This window comes from Canis lupus, chromosome 4 (genome assembly GCF_003254725.2).
Source record: "Canis lupus dingo isolate Sandy chromosome 4, ASM325472v2, whole genome shotgun sequence".
NCBI classification, from domain to species: domain Eukaryota; kingdom Metazoa; phylum Chordata; class Mammalia; order Carnivora; family Canidae; genus Canis; species Canis lupus.
The window spans coordinates 84,462,244-84,486,007 of NC_064246.1; the positions used below are offsets into that span (position 1 = coordinate 84,462,244).

Genomic DNA, 23,764 nt, shown 5'->3' on the forward strand with positions numbered 1-23,764 from the left:
ACTTCATACAGTTATTTATCTTCCCTGTATGAGGAGGAGAGTAACTTAGATACTGGAAAACACATTTTATCATGAACATATACAACAGAGAGAGTCAGTACAACTGGCATAAAAAATAGTTTATGGTCTTGACAATTCTATCAAGTCATAGTAGTGTAAAGCTGGTATTAATCTACACAGTATGGAAATAAGAAAAGTTCCCTTTGTTTAAATAAAATATCTTCAGACTGTTCCTCATGAGGGGCTTTTTCTTTCACATTTTAAATATTATTTCTTAAAACATCCACCTTCACTGGGGAGGTAGTGGTGTGTGAAAAATCAAGAACAAAAGCAGTCTTTCTAGCTTTCTACTATTTTAAATTTGCTCATTATTGACTGATTCCCTGTCAAGAAAGATGAGATAAAGTCAAAGCTGTCACAATGGAATGCTTGTAAGGGTCAATACCCCAGGTCATTGCCACCTCCCTGAGCCCTCCTTCACTTATTCTCTCCAGGTTACTCCATGTGAGTCTTGCTGGTCTGTATGCCTTGAACTCAAACATGAGCCCTTGCTTTTGCTTTGGCTGGTCCCTTCGCCGTGAACTTTTCTTCCAAATTTCTGAATGGTTTATGCTCTTCATTCTCATTAATATCTTTGTTCATCCGTGACCTTCTCCTGAGGTCATTCAGAAAAATGTCTTAGCTCCCCCTTATCACCACCACCTCCTGCAACCCCCTTTCTTCATTTTCCTCTTTATTTTGTCCTATGGAACTTGTCATTTCCGACATACCAGAATATTTTCCGTCTTCATTATTTTTTATCAGCCCTCCCATCTCCACTGTACCCACAAAAGAGTGAAAGCTACCTAACATCAGTGATGTCAAATTTATTCCCTGGAGAATAGTATCTTTATTGTTGTAGGTACTAATTAACCTTTATTAAATTAATGAATTGAAGTACACACTGTCTCACAAGTATGCTAGGAGCATGTTTATAATTAATCCTCTATTACAGATTTTCTTCATTTGTATACTTGAAAAGATTGACTATTTACCACCATTATTCTGGATTCTGGAGTTCTTTGTGTTTTTCTCCTAAAAAAGATGCCATGAGTATTTCATCTATTCATTTGTTTTATGTTTTAGAAAGACAATAGGGTTATGCCAAAACCAAACCAAAACCCAATTAATCCAATTAAGAAAGGGTAAAAGACATGAACAGACATTTCTCCAAAGAAGACATACTGATGGCCACAGACACATGAATATATACTCAACAGCACTAATCATCAGGAAATTGCAAAACCACAATGAGATATCACCTTAGACCTATCAGAATGGCTGAATCAAAAACACAACAAACTAGGAATGTTGGTGAAGATGTGGAGAAAAAAGAACCCTAATGCACTGTTGGTGGGAATACAAACTGGTACAAGCCCTGCAGAAAACAGTATGGAGGTTCCTCAAAAGATTAGACTAGAATTACCATATGATCCAATAATTCTACTCCTGAGTATTTACTCAAAGAAAATGAAAACGTTAATTTGAAGAGATATATCCACCCCATGCTTGTTGCAGCATTATTTACAGCAGCCAATTTATGGAAGGAAACCAAATGTCCATCAATTGATGAATGGATAAAGATGTACACACACACACACATACACACACACACATACACACACTGGAATATTACTCAGACATTTCAAGGATGAAATCTAGATAGATCTCGAAGGTAAAATGTTAAGTGAAATAAGTCAGAGAGAAAGACAAATGCCATATGACTTCACTCATGTGAAATTTAAAAAACAAAAGATATGGACAAATTAAGGAAAGGAGACAAAAAACCCACAAACTCTTAACTATAGCAAACAAACTGATGGTTACTGGAGGGGAGGAAGTTGGGGGGATGGGTGATATAGGTGAGGAGGTTAAGAGTACACTTATCCTGATGAGCACTTAGTAATGTATAGACTTGTTGAACCACCAAATTTCAAACTTGAAACTAATATATCATGGTATTTTAACGAGACTAGAATCAAAGACAAAAGGGACACCTGATGGGAACAGTTGGTTAAGCATCAGACTCTAAGTTTTGGCTCAGGTCATGATCTCAGGGTTCTGGGATCCGGCCCTGCATCGGGCTATCCTCAGCATGGAGTCTGCTAAGACTCTCTCCTTCTCCCTCTGACCCTCCCTACTATTCTCTCACTAGCTCTCTCTCTCAAATAAATAAATAAATATTTTAAAAAAAAGAAAAAAAGTATCACTACAAAAAAAAAAGAAAAAGAGACAATATGGTTAGATATAAAATTTTGGAGTCATATGCTCTATACAAAAACATTGTGGTTATTTGTCCATAATACCTCAACAAAAATAAATAAAAATAAACACAAACAAAAAATGTATGAACATTGCAGCATTGTCTTTTAGCATAAGGTTTTTCATTGTAAAAACCTGCAGATGAACTGTTTCCACTTTTTTCACCAATTTATTTTTTCTTCCCAGTGACTTGGCATTCCTTCTTCATCTTGATATTCACTAATATCATAAGGAAAATTCTTGGTGTTAATTATTCTACATTAAGTCGTCTTAGTATAACGTGTTATTTTAATCTTCAGATACAGATCTATTTTAGAATAATTCCCTTTAATTTTTAATCTTATATTTTTCTGTCTCAGTTATGTTTGTCTTAAAATGTGCACATTTGCATCTTCTTTCTTGGTCATATTTATCATTTTCTCTAGCATTGATTTCATTTCTTGTCCTTCCCATTTTATAAATTTTTATTTTGCGACTTTTTCAAGTTCCCTGCTCAAGTGTCCCACTCTTCCTAAATGTTTCTGATGCATTTGTAATCACATAGTGACAATCGTATCCAATATGCTTTTCTTCTATATTTCCATAAGTTTACATATTTTCTAGGTCCTACAAGCTCAATTGTTTTCATCTGTCTCATAGTCTTTATTTAGGCACGTTTATCTTTGTTGAGATCTCTTTCATTAAGGAGAAATTGTATGTATCAATAGTAACTTTGTGACCACTGTGGTGAGCAGTTGGTATAAACGCTCTTTTTCCTGGATAATTTTTCCCGTCATCCTGTCTCTGCGGGTAGGTGTCAGGAGAAGAAGGTTCTTCTGTTTGAACATGTACAATCTGGGATCGAAGTGAGGAAAATGAACAGGTGGAGTCTTTAACCTCAGTTGAGGTTTGTTGGTGAATAGGCTCCATTATTGCAACCCTATCACATTCTTTCAGTTCCAGTCCTGGGGATGATCTGGACCCAGGTGTTCCCTAAGCATTGTGGTGTTGTTGCTCCTGCCTCCTACTCCACTGAACCCATGATGTTTGTTGCCTCAAGAGATGTGTCAATACAGTCAAAAGAAATTGAAATGTGTACGATATAAACAGGTGTTAAATCATCTCCCGGGTATTGGAGGGGAGGGAAGAGGAGAGTGGGAGAGAACCCTGATTTTGACTGAGGAATTCCCACAAAGAGACTTTCAAACTGGGAGAGATTTAGTTGCCTGAATTCTTGAGTGGCTACATATTCACATTCTGCAGGGAAAATGGTGAATACCAAAGTCACATTTTGTGAAGTTACAGAGGAATGAAGAAAATGACAATGTTATGTTCATGAAGTTTGGGCCTGTGATATGTACACCCTTGTCCTACTTTCACATTTCCTCATATTGATCTGCAGTCAAGTGTGGGGTGTTAGCTATTAGAACCTTTAATTCTGGGAAGCTTTCACAGAAAAAAAAAAAAAAAAAAGCTGTCATGATGCACTGTCCCTTATCTAAGCCCCTCACCCCCTGACCACAGGCTCCATTGGGCAAGATGGGGGCTGTCCATTGATTAAAATGGCCTGGCATTCTGTTTGTCCTTCTGGTCCTTGTGTCGACCATTCCCTGGTGATGATTCAGTTTTCTGTGGAGACATTCTCACTCCTCCAGGTCCAGACATGCTCCTGGACTTCATTGCTCTAAATACTCTGGCCAGAGAAAGGCCATCCAGAGTATAAACCATGGTTTATTTGAGGAGAGAAATCTGGAAACTTAGGTTTCTTCCCAGGGTTGACAAGGACTTGATATTTGACAGGGATGCTTCAATGGTATAATTTAAATTATGGCCACTTTCCTTTTGCATTGATAATTGATTATTTTATCCTCCGTTTTTCAACATTTTTATAGTTTTTAAAGACAATTTTAAGGAAGAATGGTATAGAAAAAAGTACAGTGTCATCTTGAAACTGGATTTCTGAAAAATGATATAAAGCAGCCTCCTGAACTCTTGTGTCTTAGGATGACCCTTTTTGACTTAAATTTTCTTAACACTTGGAATACCCCCTGTGGTGATCGCTGATTCTATGAATTTTCTGACTCCCTTTCTGGTTACGACTTCTCCTTTTATACTTCTAATGTGTGCACTCAGTTGGCAGTATTTTAACTTTTGTGTTATGATTTTGTTTTGTCTTCATTTTGTTATCTCTTCTCTTCAAGGTGGGAATTAATTAGAATCACCTATTTTTTAAGAAACAATTCTATTTGGGCAAAAGAGTAGTATAACTAGTTTCCTATCAGTTGTGATATGCAAAAGTGAACATGCAAATGGATAGTCACTAAAGGGAGTATAACAGTAAGACTTTGACCTCCAGCCTGGGCAGCCACCAACCTAGGAAGCTATGCCTCAGTCTGCAGCAGCTGCCTTGGAACAGTCAGGACCTGACCTATGACTGCCCCACTCCCCAATTTTTTCTCCAGCTTCTACCTCAGGGCCAACCAGAGAGGGCCACGTCTCTTCCCAAACTGATCCTATCAGGTATCCTACCTCTAGTTAGTGCCACTTCAGTATCCTATTTCAACACCTGCCTTTCAGAGCAGCCTTGAAGCCCTTCCCCATGTTTTTTGTTTGTTTGTTTTTTTGTTTTTTTTTTCATTCTAAGCCTCTCAAACTCTCTTGCCTACCTTTGAGTCTCTGCCCAAAGTAGATGATGGTAGCTGATTTCTGGCCCTAGCAAACTCTGAATGAATAGGCTTTGTTTGTTCTCATTTGGGTGGCATTCATTTATTTTTACAATAGAAAAATCCAATGAAGGGGCTCCTGAATGGATCAGTGGTTGAGCATCTGCCTTCGGCTCAGGGCATGACCCCGGGGTCCTGGGATCGAGTCCCACATCAGGATCCCCGCAGGGAGCCTGGTTCTCCCTCTGCCTGTGTCTCTACCTCTCTCTCTGGGTCTCTCATGAATAAGTAAATAAAATCTTAAAAAAAGAAAATCCAATGAAAAACAAAACAAAATGCAATCCATTATATTTCATATTCAATACCTGATATTGAAGAATTATCATTAGTACATGACAGGGCAGTTCCATTTTTAAGTCTTGATTGTCTACTGAAGTGTACTTCAACTTTCTTTCATCAACTTCTGCCTTATATTCTTAGGAACTATCACTATACATCTCTTCTTTTCAAAGTTTAGTCCTCTAACTAAATAATGCTCAGCAGTGGATATAAGACTCACCAAGGCAGATATGAGCTATGAAAATATTACTGAAAATATTATTGATGATATTGCTAAGAACAAAATGAAGAATTGAAATATTTAATGTGCTTTAAATTCTGTTTAATATTCTTTTTGTATTCCAATATTATTAGTGTTATTATTTGTATAACTGCAAGTACTTGAAACATCTTATATAAATATAGCTTATGAATTTTACCTGATTATGCCATTTATTTACACAGAAATGTGCTAAGAACAACCTTTCCTGTCAAGTCTGAAGACAAAATGTGACTTTTATTCCAAAATAAACCTAAAAGGGAACTTTATAAATGATATTTCATGTACATAACATTTAAGATGTCAAGATACAAAAAAGCTATATTTTTCATGTACATTTCTGATTTTTGTACTCTTTATGAACTTTTCGCAGTTTTTCTAGGAAAGATTAGAGAAATATGAAATAGCTTAATGGCAAAACATGTTACTTTAGATGACAATAATTAGACAACTAAAATCACTGCTAATTTTGTATGCTAAAGTTGTCTATATTTAGTCAATTTTCAATTACCTTTCCTACAGAAAGTCAAGGTGACATCGAAGCTATTGTGCCCTATAATCAATTAATCACTTATAATGGTTTTTGAAATGTATAATGCAGTATACATTGTAATATATATATGTATATATATAATTTTATTATATTTTTATTTAGGCAATATTTAAAGCTACTGGAATATGACTTATGAGACTATGCCCCAAAGGGATGTGATGTATGACTCACAGAGTATACAAATACTTGTTTATCAAAACTATTAGGTAAACATGCTCAGGCTTTTCTGAAATGAAAGAAATCTAATTTAGAATAAGACAAAAATAGGACATAAACAACTGTATTACATAAAATTATTACATAAAATTAATAAATACATGATTAACTCAGTAGAATTTAGAAAGAACAGGGAAATTGGTGGGTATTATGGCAACTAAAGTCCAATATTTAAATAAAGAACCATACTTTATTGCAAAGTCCCTTTGCCTGAAATTTTCAGGTATAAAAATTGCTACTTATCATATCATTATATTATCTTCCTGCTTTCTTGGCAAAAATATCAATTGGGATATTGAAAGAACATCAAGAAATCAATACATGAAGAATGATGAAAATTTCAGATGTTTACTAAATTTACTAATTTACTAAATTACTAAATTTTAGGTGTTTACTAATACCTTTTTAGACTGAGAGTAAACCATAGAACATACCTAAACATCACAGAATGGGGATCCCTGGGTGGCTCAATGGTTTAGTGCCTGCCTTCGGCCCAGGGTATGATCCTGGAGTCCCAGGATCAAGTCCTGCATCGGGATCCCTGCGTGGAGCTTGCTTCTCCCTCTGCCTGTGTTTCTGCCTCTCTCTGTCTCTGTATCTCTCATGAATAAATAAATAAAATCTTTAAAAAAAATAGACATCACAGAAAAAAAATAAGGCAGATTTTAGAATGTTAGGTTTCTACAGAATCCTAATATGCAGAAAGTTTTGAAAAAACAAAACATAGGTACCTTCAGTTTATAGCTCCGTATATATTTAGTTGTGCCGTGTAAATAAAGTAAATATAACTTTGAAGTCCTTTGATAATTTTGTAAGAGGATCTACTTGCTTTCCATTAAAATACATCAAAATGTTAAGACTGCCTCATCACTTAGCAGTCTGTGGTCCCAAAATTATTCCTCGTGGAAAAGTAAGTAAATATGAGTACTCAATATGCATGGGGTGTTGAGCAGTGTCTGACATGCTCTCATTTTTTTATTTACATGAATTCTATGGGGTTAGAAATGTCAAATGACCATATGGAAATGAAAAGCTCCATCATAGAGAATAAAAATATTTGCCCAAGGTCAGGCAGGTACTCCATTGCAGATGCCGAACTTGACCTCAAACTCCAGGTCATAACCCATCATGAAGTAAACTGCAGCCGCCAGCTATGTACTTACCTTCTTCTCACTTTAAAATCCCATTTTCTTCGTGATGTTATTTTGGCACAAGGTTGGCATTTAATTAATATTTTCTGTGCTAAGTTATGTTTTCAGGCATCTTCCCCCTTTTCTAAGATCTTACATTTCCACAAATGTGACTTTTATTTAGAAATTAATAACAGCTGATTTTATTTCCTCTTCAAGAAACAGTTTTGTTAACAAAGCACATCAAACTATGCGTGTACCAAGAAACGTGTACTGTGTACTCTTACAAACACACGCCTATGGATTACTTATATCCTGTATCCCAAAAGAGCAACAACAAACTTATATTTAAGTTCTAAACCCATTATCGATGTGATTTGTTTTGGGTAGTTTTGGGAAGACGTACTTTAAAAAGATGGAAAGCCATCACAAAGGCATCTTGTCATATAGTTTTTGAAACCATCTCTTGCTCTAAATGTTGAAAGCTCCCATTATGAAGTAGTATTCAAAGAATCCAAATTCCCTGCATGTCACACCATGCTGAACATCGTGAAAGACTGGCTCACCTAGTCTGTCAGAAGAAATGTCTCAAAAGGATACATGGAAATGCTTCAAGTGCTCTTTCCTGAACCAAAGCATTTTTAACATGAATGTACTAGTATATATGTAGAGGTACAGACCAAGCTGAAATACTACTGTGGCCTGCAAAATTATGAGCAACTACATAAGTATTTAAAAATACAGAGGGATGTATTTTCTTTTTTTTTTTTTTAGGAATGTATTTTCAATGACTATCAAACATTGAGAACTCTATAGTTTATGGCTCTAGGATAGATCTTTTGAAATTACACTAACGTGTTGAAATTTGAAAAGGATAAAAATATCCCTTTTCTCCGAAACAAAATATATGACATTTTCAGAAGTGCAAGGTATAAAAAAGAAATGGCATCCGTGGAAATGACAGGTAGGACAGCCAATCAGCCCACAAGAGATATGCCATCGCTAAAGGCAACTCCAAATTCACTGAACAGCTTGAGTAGGCTGCTACAGTATCTCATGTTAGGCTTGACATTAGAATCTTGAATTGAGTTTGAAGAAATCTTAAGGAAACGAAGCGTGTTTTATAATCTTCACACCAGCAAAAGCTGAGATATTGTTGTTGTCTGGAACATTGTCACGTGATTTAAAATACTTTATAATATTTAATAAAATGATACATGGGTGGATATACAATTCAGAATTTCATGTTCATGAATACCGAACATAATTTAGACAATTACATAATGAAAATATCATGAAATATTCCTTAGGATATATATTTCCACACCTTGAAGTAAAATTAGCCATATATTGATATTAGAGTGTAGTGAACTCACAAATGCTGAAATTGGATTGTTTATGAAGATGTAGTTAGTTGTCCTTAAAAAATTCTTCTTTTAAAAGATTTCATTGATTCATTCACGAGAGAGACAGAGACATAGGCAGAGGGAGAAGCAGGCTCCTTGCAGGGAGCCCTATGCAGGACTAGGTCCCTGGACCAGGGTTCACGCCCTGAGCTGAAGGCAGACGCTCAACCACTGAGCCACCCGGGTGCCCCAGTTGTCCTTAAAATTTAATGGCAAGCTACAATTACTACTTGAAGGAGAAGCAATAAAATAAGCTGTTTTTAATTTCTAAGTAAAAGTTGCATTATGTAAATCTAAGACATTAGGGAAAGAGAAAGATGCCTGAAAACATGATTTCTCAGAGAAAATATTTATTAAGCGGGAACGATGTATATATGTACTATATACTCAGAGTAAAAAACAAGTACATTTCTTATCACTTATAAAATAAATGTTACTGGTCTAGTCCCATGACACTAATATTTTTTACTTGACAAATAGAGAATAAATTCTGAATCCTATTGACATATGGTTAAAAATATTTATGTGAACCAGGATCCAGTGTAGGAAGGCCCTACTACCAGTGTGATGATTCAGAGGCCCGGGAAATGCCGTCATTGAAGCCAGTGGCACCTCTCTCCCTGCTTCCTGCCACTCCCAAACTGTTTAAGTCAGACGCCATGGGTTCTAGTCCCACAGGCCCTCTGTCTCCTGTAACCTGGCCCTAGCCACAACCACTTCCTCTATCTCTCTGCTACCATTTGCAATTTTCCTGTCGATTGACCCAGGGGACAAAACCATATGTTGTCTAGAATCTGAGTAACAGCATCTGTATAGGTAATAGTTTTTAGCTTTCCAGCTTCTGAGCTTCTGAAGTTAACAAGCAAAATTTTGCCCAAACGTGGTAGACAGGATAATCTGCCTCTTTACTATTAAATGTTAATCCATACCACGTTTACATATATTTAAAAGTGAAAATGGCAACAGGAAAAACAACGTGATCCCGTCTCATGCAGTGAAGTCTCCCTCATGTTAATGAAAACATGCTAACCCCTCATCAAAAAAAGGTCCAAACCCCATCAGTTCTGTTTCTAACTCTCCATAATATCCATTCGCATTCTAATTTGATCACGTTGCTGCTTTAAGATCCAGAAATCTGAACATCAATTCAGAAAGATGAACATGGAAATGTCCATGTATGTTTATAAAATAAGGGGAAATTAGATAAAGTTTACATAACATAATAGATGCAAATATATGGGAAGAATGTGTATTATTTAATATATCATATTTATAAGTGAAGCATATAGGTTTACTTTTTTTGTGAAACAGATAGTATTCACTTATCTTCAACTTAGCCACTGTTTACAAGACCAGAATTGGTCTTTATCATGTAACTCTTCATCTTTGCAAACCATATTCATTTTGCTATTTGACATTACTTAAACTTTTCAGGATTTTTGACTTCAGGAAATGTTCCAAAACTTCAATTTTGAAGGTCAGAGTTCTTTTTAGTATGTCTATTTTAGGTTTATCTAGTCCTCCATTCGCATATACAATAGGACCTGAGACTCTAAGAAGACATCAGAAGATCCAAGGGGTTTCAGAAATATTCCTTTTCTGCATTCAATAAGGGAGAACAACATACTTTCCCCTTGATAGTCAGGATCAGTCAATCAGCCCCTTCTTGGGAGGTTCAGTGGCAATAGGATTCCCAAATCACCCAACAGAGCCCATGAAATCTCTTCTTTGTTTAAACTCTCTTCTATGTGTTTTCAATAAAACTTAAAATGCAGTAGTTTAAATATCATACTCCTACACATTCTCTGTGTGCTATGAAATTACTACCTCATTTCTGATGCTAACAATGACATCTCTTCCATGCAAAATATTCCCTTTTTGTTTGCACAACTTATCTTCAAATTAATCGCTGGAAACCTAGTGATGTGTTTAAAGATGAAGCAAAGCAAGATTTTCCACCAATAAGCCAGAAAAGCAGGATAAATTCAATATGGCATCGCATTATTTCTGTAGATAGAAATAGATGGAAGAAGTGAAAGAAGAGATATATGAAGACAAAAGTGAGAATTTGAATTGATTTGAAGGAGAAGGTAATGAACTGAGTGAATGTTATTTTGTTGATAATGACATGTATGCATATGAATGCGTATATTTATAATGCGCACACAATACTCACATATACAAGTTATATATACAGTTAACATAGGTAGTTTTTCATTCTCCTTTAAAATTTCTGGACTCTCTGGGCAGCCTGGGTGGCTCAGTGGTTTAGCGCCCCCAGGGCCTGATCCTGGAGACCAAGGTTCAAATCCCACATCGGGCTCCCTGCGTGGAGCCTGCTTCTCCCTCTGCCTGTGTCTCTGCCTCTCTCTCTCTCTGTGTCTCTCATGAATAAATAAATAAAATCTTAAAAAAAATTTAGACTCTCACATATTATATTCCTATAAACATGGCAAATTACTTAGGCCATGTTACTTTTCATTACATTATGACACGTAATTTTTTGTACTGGTATTTATTAATAAGGTAAAATTTAAAATGCACTATTTTAAAAGTTAAATATATAATATAGGTAGATGCTTGTTTCTTAGCATTTAGCATACTAGCCAACACTTACAAAATAAATTGTTACCTACAATGTTTGAATACCCATTCCACAAATTGCCAGTGTTTCAGGTCATATATGAGTGGTGTTTGTGATCATATAAGGGAATTTGAAAGAAAATTTAGTGGGTTCTTCCTTTTAAGTATGATTACAATAAAATATGAGAATATAAGCTTTAGGCACCAACAAAAAATGAGAAAAATGTTTGGAGTCTTAAAGGTGATTAACCTTATTTAAAAATTTATATTGTCTCAAATTCACCAATCTAGAAGTAATTAGACTAACATGAAAAATTTTTGTCCTTCACAAATATTAGCCCTGTATGTCACAGGTCATAATGTGCACTTATGATGTAATACATTTGATAAGATAATTCAGAGAATGTTAAACGGAGGAAATGAGCAAGCACATTAGCAAGAACATCTTTTTAAGTGATACAATTATTCTTTTAAAATTCTCGAGAACAGATTTCGGAACGACTTATGCTGAGCATGTACTAGGAATGTGTGTTTGTGTGAGTTAGGAGGATTTAAAGAGAATAAAACCTTGGACATTATAATGAAAAAATATAGAAATACTGTTTTTGAATTTCCTATACTTTAAATTTTTTTTCTGATAATAAGCAATTAGGTCCTTATTTTCTCTTTAAAAATTTATTTTAAATTAAAAGTACTGATATCCCATTAGAATAATCTGGAAGCCAAGATGCCAGGCAGCTCTTGGCATTTCCTAATAACTTAGGTGGACTTAATTGGCTCTGAGATCTAACAAAGCCTGGATGTAATATTTCAAAACCCATAATTACTTGCTGTATGTTGAGAAAACTAAAATTAGAAATTGGGTTGTGCGGTACATAAGATATGTGATGTATGCATTTTATTGATTGGCTAGGATTTCTTAGTCATTATTTGACTTGGTTAACTTCATATTGAAATTATGAACTTTTGTATTTCATTCCAGAAGTAGCTAAGATTTATTGATGAAATATGAAAATTAGAAAGTTAAGTGGGACATAATTTTGACAATTATATATATCAAGTTATTTAGAGCCATGTCAATAATTAAGTCTATCAGTGAGGTATGAAATTGAAATTCCTTTCTGTAGGCGAAGATGGAATAAATCCTCAAATAGATAAAAATCAAGAACAAGCATATTTTCAATGGAATAGAAATAATCAAAATGTACTTAGCTCACTAAAATGCACTTGATTATGAAACTATGGAAATTTGATGTTTAATGAGTCTCTACTATGTTAAAACTATTGACACTCAAACTCTTGATCTTGGCTTTGATGTCTATGTGATATCCTGTTGGCCTTTATTCTTGGTTCCATGCAATGCCAAATCTATATTCCTATCCATAGTGGGTTTAAGCCACACCTGGTATCATATTCAGGAACAACACCTTGTCTCTTTTTTTTTTTTTTTTTTTAGAAATGAGTTAATTCAGGACACCTGGGTGGCTCAGTCAGTTAAGCTTCTGCCTTTGGTTCAGGTCACGATCTTGGGGTCCTGGGATTGAGCCTCATATGGAGCTCCCAGCTCAGTGGGGAGCCTGTTTGTCCCTCTCCCTCTGCCCCTCCACCGTCTTATGCGCTCACTCTCTCTTGCTCACTCTCTCTCTTGCTCACTCTTTCTCTTGCTCACTCTCTCTCAAATAAATAAAATCTTATCTTGGTATTATGCTGAGTGAAATGAGTCAATCGGAGAAGGACAAACATTATATGTTCTCATTCATTTGGGGAATATAAATAATAGTGAAAGGGAATATAAGGGAAGGGAGAAGAAGTGTGTGGGAAATATCAGAAAGGGAGACAGAACATAAAGACTCCTAAATCTGGGAAACGAACTAGGGGTGGTGGAAGGGGAGGAGGGCGGCGGGTGGGGGTGAATGGGTGACGGGCACTGAGGGGGGCACTTGACAGGATGAGCACTGGGTGTTATTCTGTATGTTGGCAAATTGAACACCAATAAAAATAAATTTATTATTAAAAAAATCTTAGACAAAAAAAAGTTAATTAAAAAAAAAAGTTAATTCGTTGGATGACTAGCAACCATTACACACGTATCATCTTGAATGGAAAGCCCACAGAATAAAAACTTTCACTAACTCAAGCCACCAGTCAGCCTTAAAACACTGGTACAGTAGTAGTGACAGAACGAGAAGAGAGGTGTCAGGAGAAAGGAAATAACAGAGAGAGAAATTAACAGCTAGAGTCACAAAGTGCCTGAGGCTTGAAATAAAGGAGAGAATGAGACAGACCAGATACTGCTAACAAGGGAGTGAAAACACTCATTTCCTTCCACCTGCCCCTATTAGCTTCCAGTGGATCGTTGTCATGTGTCAGAATCACACCTTAGCAACAGTCTCTCCCATGTGACACCTGTCCATCATGTGATCATTTCAAGGATTTAACTTTCACCATTTTTTTTTTCCTAATAAGAGAAATAGCTAAGTAAGAAAGAGTAAACACATTTTCCCTACCATTCTCACGGAATGTTGTTCCCTAGGGGTTCGGACTACATCCTCCCTCCTTCTATAAAACAATACACTAAATATTATGGGGGAAAACCGCAGTATCCCTAAAATCTGCAATCCAGTAAAATTAAAAACACAGCCAAAACAAACTCAAGGAATGTTCAATGATCGGTTAGTAATCTAATCTATTTGAAAACCTCTGTAGATCAATAGGAATTTCAGAAACAATTTCAGTAAGAAATATAAACTAGGAGGGGCCCCTGGGTGGCTCAGTGGTTGAGCGTCTGCCTTTGGCTCAGGGCGTGATCCCGGGGTCCTGGGATCAAGTCCCACATCGGGCTAACTGCATGGAGACTGCTTCTCCCGCTTGTGTCTCTACCTCTCTCTGTGTCTCTCATGAATGAATAAATAAAATATTTTTAAAAATTGCTGAAGAATTTCCCTTTAAATAGTTGTCTGGTAAGAGGATTAAATTAAAGTTATTTTAACTAAAACAACCTAAAGTATAGAAACTTTTAGAAGAGAGAAAAGTTAGAGAACTTTGAAATTTATGTAACATTATTGTTTTAACATCATATAAAACTTTACCGGAGAGCAAAATATATCCTAAACGTGTAAGGTAGTTGCAGAAACTCTAATTAAAATAATAGAATGTCAAGTGCTTTTAAAAATATAATATAAAAGTGCATTTAATAGGTTTAGTAATTGGGATTCTTTCAGTGGAGATGAAGAAATCCAATTCAATAGGCTTAAGCAAAACTGGATAATATAATTGAGAAATGGAGCTTTAAAAAATAGCGCCATTGCAGAAATAAAATTGTTCAAAAACATCTTTAAAATCTGACTCTGGCCAACTTTATATTGTTTTCCTTTATGTTGATTTTCTATTTGGGCAGTTTTTTCACGTGGTGACAATGATAGCTGGCATCAGTCTAAGATTTATTTTCTATTAAGCGAATAACTTCCGTGAACATGATTCACCGCCAACATCTACACTAGGGGTCTAATTGTCCTGGCCTGATAACATATGGAAATCTCACCCAATCACTGTAGCCAGCAGAATGCATAACTTTTTAGGGTGAGTCATGGATAATAACATCCTTACTTGTAGAAACAGGACTTGTGGTTTGGAGTATATTTAGATTCAGAGTAGGTCAAGAATTTCTCCCCAAAGCAAAGTTAGAATTCTGTTACCAGAAGGTAGCTGAGATCAATAGTTGGTACTTCTCATACTATTCCTCTAAGGAGTTCTCCTGAGAAACATGTCATTTAGTTTTACAGAAGCTGCAATCACTGTGACAATTTGCATGACTCCGGGCACATCTAAATTTCCTCTTCCTGGTCAACCTTCAACAGTTCCAAAGGTTATATAAGCCTCTAATACTTTTTATTAAACATATTTCTTCTTGAAATACCCTTTTTTTCCTAACTGAACCTTGACTGATGTATGAGGCAAAAAATAGATATTGTGTGATTATATACACATGGTATTATTATTACATACCTTATAATTATAGACGTTATTATATGTATGTACATTATTATCCCCCTAGACTATGCAGTTGAAAAACTTTTAGGAGTTGTGATGACTACAAATAAACGACACACATACCCTTCAAAATCAATAGGATTCCCATGTATCAGCACTAACCACTTGAAATAATAATACCAAAAAAAAAAAAGCTACCAAAAAATTGTCCATGAATCTATGTTATACAAAGTTGATCCTGTCACTTCTGAGCTTAAAGCCTATCAATGGGTCATTAATCTTGTCATTAACACTGAAACCCTTAACTTGACCTATGATGGCTGGAATAATTTAGCTTCTATCTTCTTCTCTGAGGTCACCTCATTCATTGAGTCTCTAATACCTTCACACCCCCTCCAGACAACAACTCTCTAGGACTTGAAATGTGTTTACCCTGTTCATGACTCTACTATCTTGACCAAAGTCTGGAATATCACAGGAACTCAATCAATATTTGTTGAATCATTGATGAAGCATGCATGGATCCTTACACAATGAAACTAAAATCTAACACAGAAACATGTTATTCTTTTGTATGAAAAATTAAATATTGTAAACCACGCAATATCACTGAATTATTTTATACACTGAATTCAAATATAATCAGAATTTTAATAGATTTTCTTTTGATTTGACCACAAGAGGAATTAATACTCAGGTTCTTCCTAATAGACAAACATAGGAGATATCCACTAGAACAGGGGAAACTAGAAACATATATTTATAACAACACTTTCATTGAAAGGAAAAAAAATATGATGACTTATTCTGCTTGTTATTCAAATGTATGAGGAAGTTTTGCTGCATAAACTAATGGGAATTTGCTGTAAAAACAAACAAGAGTGTAATAAATGAGAAGAAAGATCCAAGACATACACAAGTGATTGAATTTTTACTGATTGAGTTTTAACCAGTGGTTATTTGGTTGCAAAGAAAATAATTTACAATGTTAAGTGAAAAAGCAGAATTTATTGGAATGACAACAGGGTAACTCTTAGTAGATACCACCTATCTTGCTCTCAATAAATGACAAATATCCTGAATATCCACCAGGGGCCACATCAACGAGTTTCCCTGATTTACTTTCTCTCCTTGAGACATAAAACCATCAGCACTTCTTTTTAGGCATTTTTTATTATTATTTAATTTCTCACTCTGCAGGTCAACTTCTTCATGTGGAAAATGGTTTCTTCAGTTTTATAGTTTTGACCTGGTTTTCCTTTGGTGGCCAATATTAAATAAGTTAACGACAGTCTTTGAGAGCTGATTCCAAAGTTCTAAGAATGAGAACTGATTGACATCAGCCAAGTGCAGGGTCCCATGTGTTCTTCTCTCTCAGCGAGCAAAAGACAACTAAATCTCTAAGAATTAAGTAGTCAAGAGAGAGTGTCTGCTTAGAAGTAATTGGAATTCTTAGTGGACTAAAATCTACATAATGAGCAAAAATTATTAATGATCAGAACTGAAAGAATTACTTAAATGCACTTAGAAATAAAAGATTAGCTTCTGGTGCAATGCTTCAAAGGTCAATAAATTTCAGTTGGCTTAAAGAAGTAAATGTAGAATCATAAGAAGGCCAGGAGAAAATATAATTATTTTGATCTCGTTTTAGAATGAAGTCCTTTCTAAACACTAAAATAAGATGCCAAACATATCTGGCTACATAAACATTGTCTTCTCTATTTCACAAAACAAGAGAGTTGACAACGAAAGCACAATGATGCTTTCATGAACTTGGAAAAAAAAGATTCACAAATTATGTAGCAAGCAAAAAAGATGGTATTCTTACTATTAAGCGGCACTGACAAATCAATAAGGCAACATTTAGGTGGATAGGAGAAAAATAATAAATAATACAGGAAAAGGCACTAAAGAACTTAGATGACTCGTATTTTTATAAACAGTATCTCTTCTGACTCTTCATCTAAAACAAGTTTATCCAGGGATCTCTGGGTGGCACAGTGGTTTGGCGCCTGCCTTTGGCCCAGGGCACGGTCCTGGAGACCCGGGATCGAATCCCACGTCGGGCTCCCGGTGCATGGAGCCTGCTTCTCCCTCTGCCTGTGTCTCTGCCTCTCTCTCTGTGTGACTATCATAAATAAATAAAAATTAAAAAAAATAAAACAAGTTTATACAATATTGAGATGCTATTGTTAAAATTATTAAGCACAAACACAAACTACTGCAGCAACAATGAAACCTGGTTTTGGGAAAATTATAGAAACCAAGAAATATAGTATTGTTGAAACTAATAATTGATATATTTTAGGAGACATTTCTAGATTATTCAGAAAGACATTATTCAAAAAGCCATAGAAACGATTATGGACTGCTGAAACGATGTTAATGGGATAAATTTACTCTGAGGACATGATAAACATAAGTGAAATAAACAAAGTGATGAGTACAAGAAAAATTATTTTTTTAAAGATTGTATTTATTTATTCACGAGAGACACAGAGAGAGAGGCAGACACAGGAGGAGGGAGAAGCAGGCTCCATGCAGGGAGCCCGATGGGGGACTTGATCCCGGGACTCTAGGATCCCGCCCTGGGTGGAGGCAGGTGCTAAACTGCTGAGCCACCCAGGCTGCCCAAGAAAAGTTCTTTATCAACATTATTTAAAATAATAACAGAGAAAAAAATGTGAAAATGAGTTTAATGAGGCACATCCATACAATGGAATGAGATTTTTTAAAAAAATATCTGAAGATAAGTATTTAATCAGTTTCAAAAGCTGAGAATACCTAAATAAGTACACAAGTTTTAACATAAAATATTAAGTATTATCATAATGTTATAAATTATATAGAGTCAAACATAAATTTGGAAAGACATACTTTAAATGGTGACATTTTGAGTTACTGAACATGAATGAATTTTATTTTCTGTGATTTGTTTCTTTGTTTTTCAATAAATATCTTCAATGTAATTGTATTGAGAAATATTTCAAAAAATTAAGAATATGAGGATCCTAAAAAAGGAGTGGAGGATCCTGTGGTATTAAGCAGTCATACGTTTGATTGTCATTTTTCCAACTCACCATAAACATAACATTGAATTACCTAAGGCTTCAATGTGCTTTTTTTTTTTTTTACTATAAAATTATAATACTTATGCCTACTCCTAATTGTATGGATTCTTCTGTGGATTAAATGAGATAATATACTTATTACAATGCCTATAACACAACCAATGTTTAACACACAATAGTACAATTCAAAAGATGGTGCAAATAATAAAAAGTAAAGAGTAGGTTTTAAAAACTTGCTCCCGTATAATACATATACCTTTGCATATCAAGAAAATCCCTTATTATCTAGAAAAATAGGACTGAACATTGATAGGCTTTAATAACAATGCGATAACTCAGGCATCATACTGAAGTGAAGCATGGTACAATGGCTGAATTCCAGGGATGACTTCTCTAAGGGCATATCCCCCGCTTCTCTTTGTTCCTGGTGATTTTTGGTTTGTCCAACTGACAAACATAATTGTTTGCACATGGTATCGACTATCATATCACTTATCTCCCTCATTTTTCATTAATATACTTTTTTTCAGAGCACTTTTAGGTTCACAGGAGAACAGTATGGAAGGTACGCAGGATTCCCAAAGGCTTCCTGTCCCCACATATGGATAACCTTTCTCACTGTGGACATCTCACACTGGACCGGTATACTTGTCACAATCAATGAACATTGGCACATCATTATACCTAAAGTCCGCAGTTTACATCAATCTTATTTATTTATTTATTTATTTATTTATTTATTTATCAGGAAACTTTTGAAACAATTCAAAAGCAATATATCATTGGACAAAATAGGGACTGTCCATGGAATAGAAATAATTTTAAAATTACGCCTATCCATTAATCATCCACTATTAGGAAACTTTATAAAATTAGACTTTAAAAAAGGCACTCCTTAAAATTTAACATTTGAGATTGTTGCATTGATCATTGTCATTATCACATAGTATTGTGATAAAACTTACCAGGTTTTCTTTTTTTAAGTTTAAATTTTCTGTAAACTAGAATACATTAGAAAACGATTGAATATTAAAGATGAGTTATTCTCCTTATAGTCACTGTGCCTAGAATAGTATCTAATATATAGACTCTATATAACTAATATATAGACACCAGTTAATTCAAAGACTTCTCATTGTGCCTAGCACAATTCTAGGAACCCAAGAAAGTGTAGAAATGAACAGAAAAAGAACCCCTTCCCTGTTTTCAATGAAGTTATTATTAAAAGTAAATGTTGAAAAAAAAGTGAATGTTGATAAGTGTAATGTAATATGTAAAAAAAGTGATAACTGCTGAGGACAAAAATAAAGTGGGGCAACTGGTTGGGAGTCGTGGGAGAGAGATGGAATTCTTCACAGTTTGGGCAAGAGGCCTCACTGTGAAGGTGAGGTTTCAGTGAAGACTTGAAGGAGGTAAGGGATTAAATTTTGGAAATACCTTGAGGAAGAGAGACCAAGTTAGAAAAAAGAGTTAGTAGTATTGACCTGAGATAGGAGATTAGAGTTAGCAAGTATGAAAGGAAATTAGATCTGAGAGGTCATAAAGCTAACAATACTTTGTGACAGTTCTTTTTTTAAAGATTTTATTTATTTATCATGAGCGACACAGAAAGAGGCAGAGACACAGGCAGAGGGAGAAGCAGGACTCGATCCCAGGACCGGGGTCACGCCCTGAGCTGAACCATTGAGCCACCCAGGGGCCCCTCTTTGTGACAGTTTTAAGAACACTTTGCTTTTACTCTGGGTCGGATGAGAAACCAGTGAAGGTTGTGACTCGATCTGCATATATTAAAAGTATTTCCATGATCTTCTGTAAATACCCTTGAAACGTGGCCTGGCTGGGAACAGAGAGGCCAGGTAAGCTCCGCTACCATGATTCAAGTTAGGTGTGATTGTGGCTTGGCCCCGTGTGCTATGAGGCCGGGGAAAAGAGGTGAAGAGGGATTGGATCCAACCGAGAGAAGTATTTATGAAGTGAGTTTACAGGAAGAGATCAATGATGTCAAAGATACACAAGCTCTGAGAACTGGCTTTGCCTTTCTCAGTAGAGACACCAATGACTTCACCGAAAATAGCGTCAGTGGCGTGGAAGAGGAGACTGCCCACTTAGGGTGCATTTAAGACAGATGGGGAAAAGCAGAGTTGCAAAGATACAAAGAACTCTGGCAATAATTTTAGCTGGATTCGGGAAACTAGGAGCAGTAAGGGAGCTGGAAGGAGGAGGTGGGCCGAGAGAGATTATATTTTTAGGATAGAAAGCAGCGTGACAGGAATAATGTAGTAGGGACGGGACATTTATGGCGTTGGAGACCACAGAATTGTCAGGGTGGCGTCCTTGAGTAGGAAAGGGACCAGCCCTTGCTTGAAGTTTTGTTGTGCACAGTGCGTGGAGGTGCTGAGTTCGGGGAGTGAGGGAGGGTGATGATGGAGCTCATGATCATCAGCACTTCTACTCCAGCAAAGGGCTGAGTCCACCAAAAGAAGAGCCTTTTTCTTTGGCCAAGAATGTTAGATGGAAATGAAGACCATGGTGAGAGGGCCTGGGGACCGATAGGTAAGTAGAGGGCTTGGCCTTTGACGTGCTGCCAGGAGGGAAGGCAGGGCATGGAGGTGTAGACGTTACCAGACACTTAGAGATGGGGCAGGTGACTGGACTTCATCCCCAGGGCATCAGCTAAACGTGACTCGGAGGGAAGACACGGGTGTTTGAAGCCTGCGGGGAAGCTACAGAAGAGTCATTTGCGAGAGTGGGAGAGAAGGGAATCGAGGAATAAATCTCCTTGATGTTTGAAGAATTTGGAAGGAAAATGTGAGAGGAGGTCAGGCAGGGTGGTTACGTGATTTTTCTCCAGTGATGTCAGTGCTCAGATTCACGGCTGGATTAGTACAGCGTGCCTTGACTAGAGTTAGGGTGGGGGCAGCTCTGTGACAAACTTGAAGGACGGTGGTGTGCTTGAGAGTATATGCAAGGGAGACAGAACAACTGAGCATGGGATTCAGCTCGGTTCTGATGTAAGAGAAAAATGCAAAGTTGATGAGGGAAAGTGAAAATAGTGAAGGACTGAAGGCGGCATGAGGGCTGATCGAAGCAGTGGGCACCAGGGGGAAGTCGGGGAGTCACGCTTACAGAGTGTGATGCATGGCATTGAGATGCTGGTGGAGGTGTTACGACAGGTCATGCCAAGGCTCAGGTCATGCTGGAACTGAATGGCCCGGGAGGGGGCAAGGCAAGTCCACAGGAGCTGGAGAAACTGAACAGCCAAAGTCTGGTTGGGATTTCTACTCACCCATGGGGACTCATCAGAAATTCCGACAGTCCCGGGTGATGGTGAAGTGGGAGGTAAAGGCGTCAACTGGGGGGGATACAGGGTGTCAGTAGACGATGCGCTGAGGCATTGCTCATCCTGAAGGCTACTGTCTCATGACCCAGGGTCAAATTGCCCATGCAAGTGGGGGAACCGATGAGGAGAAGCAATGAGGACCAAGTGGGGGGGGTACATGCCCCACCCTCCCTGCCCGCTCAGCCATGAGGAAACAAGCAAACATAAGAACCCAAATCCTCTACCACTCAGGAGCCCTGCATGGGGGGAAGTAGGTCCTCAAGGGAGGCCCAAGCATCCATGAGAGCAACATCGTAGAGGGTTCATTCAGTGGAAAGGTTGAAGGAAGAGGGATTCTGTGGATGGACTTGACTTCTCTAAGGGTCTACCTAACCGGAGCAAGCTCTGGGGAATTGGGATGGGAGGAGGCGATTATCAGGGTCTTCTAATTTTTGCTTCCATGAAATGCTTTATTTTTGAAACCATCCTGTTAGCTTTAGGGTGTATTTTTTTTTTTTTGATAATGTCTTTTAAATGTCAATATGCACCAAAATGAGTAGAGTGAGTTTTCTCAGGAGACTGGCAATGCCTGTGATCTGTGATCATGTGATTATTCACAATGAACAGTTCGGGCCCGGTATCGAGCAAGGTCCTGCGAGTCCCTCTGATCACTCTACTTTCCTTTTCCCACCGCTTCCTTTCCATTTCATGGTGAAAATCATTATTGTGTGCTTCCTGCTGCCAGGCTGTTGTCACGTAGGCCGTCCCACACTGTGTTGCAAAGATGGAAAATGGTGATGCTGAGCTGACTTTTGCAGAGGAATAGTTACTGTTGGTGAATAACAATATCTTTTTTGGATTTATTTCTAGCATTTGCAAATTCTTTGGTATTTCAGTGCAAGTTTTACTACATGTTGATTAGCATATTTTAGATGTACCCCCCTTTGACTTTATCATCCTGACACGTATCTTTTTCACCAGTATTTTTTTTTTTTTTTTTTTTTTTTTTTTGCTATGAGCCCCACACAACCCGACCATGTAACAACTGTTTTACTGTACAGGGATAGTAAATTCAGTAGCTTCCCAATTGTGTCCTTCAGCTACATTCGACACGTTCCATCAGTTTTTAAAGAACCATTATCTCATGAAATCTTAATGTGATAAAGTTGTTTTATTTTCTAAGATCTGTATTTATTTACTTATTCATGAGAGACACAGAGAGAGGCAGAGACACAGGCAGAGGGAGAAGCAGGCTCCATGCAGGGAGCCTGATGCAGGACTCGATTCCAGGACCTGGGATCACACCCTGAGCCGAAGGCAGATGCTCAACCACTGAGCCACCCAGGCGTCGTGACAAAGGTTTTAAAGTATATCCATGAAGGTTGTTAAAATGTTTTACTGGAGAGAAAATTGACCCATTGCTACTGGGGAGATGAGGAACAAGCTTTTTTAGAGAAAATAGAGAGACCATGAAAATATGTCGATGTGTATCATATGGAAATGATGCTGAAAGAGTAGAAGATAACAGAACACGTGATGGAGGTGCCAACAGATGCCCAGTAACTGGCATCTTTATTTCTTTCTCTTTCTATGTATTTGTTCCTAAAATTGAAATATAGCTCACCTACAACGTTATATAAATTTAAGCCATATAACCTGTTGATTTGATTCACTTATATATTGTAACACCATGGCCATTGTAGGGATAATTAGCATCTCCACCATGTTATATAATTCTCCTTTCTTTTTTTTTTTTCGTAGTTGGAATAATTAAATTGTAGTCCCTTCACAACTTTATTGTAATAACACTACTGCCATCTGTCTTCTATGCTCTACCAAGCATTGGATCCCTACGGCTTATTTACTATTCATTATAATTTTGTACCTTTTTTTTTTTTTTAGGATTTTATTTCTTTATTCATGAGAGATACAGAGAGAGAGAGAGAGAGAGAGAG

At 36.7% G+C, this 23,764-nt stretch overlaps 1 protein-coding gene across 6 annotated transcripts in view; it reads left to right on the forward strand.

Annotated features, from left to right (window-relative positions):
• CDH18 (cadherin 18) overlaps positions 1-23,764 on the forward strand; it is a 953,252-nt gene that overhangs the window by 78,715 nt on the left and 850,773 nt on the right. The window contains exon 1 of one of the 6 annotated variants that reach the window (XM_049109415.1): positions 20,879-21,043. The exons of the other annotated variants lie outside the window; for them this stretch is intronic. The gene's annotated coding sequence lies outside the window, so the exon portion shown is untranslated. Of the gene's footprint in view, positions 1-20,878; positions 21,044-23,764 lie in introns of those variants that run through there. 6 annotated transcript variants of the gene reach the window in all.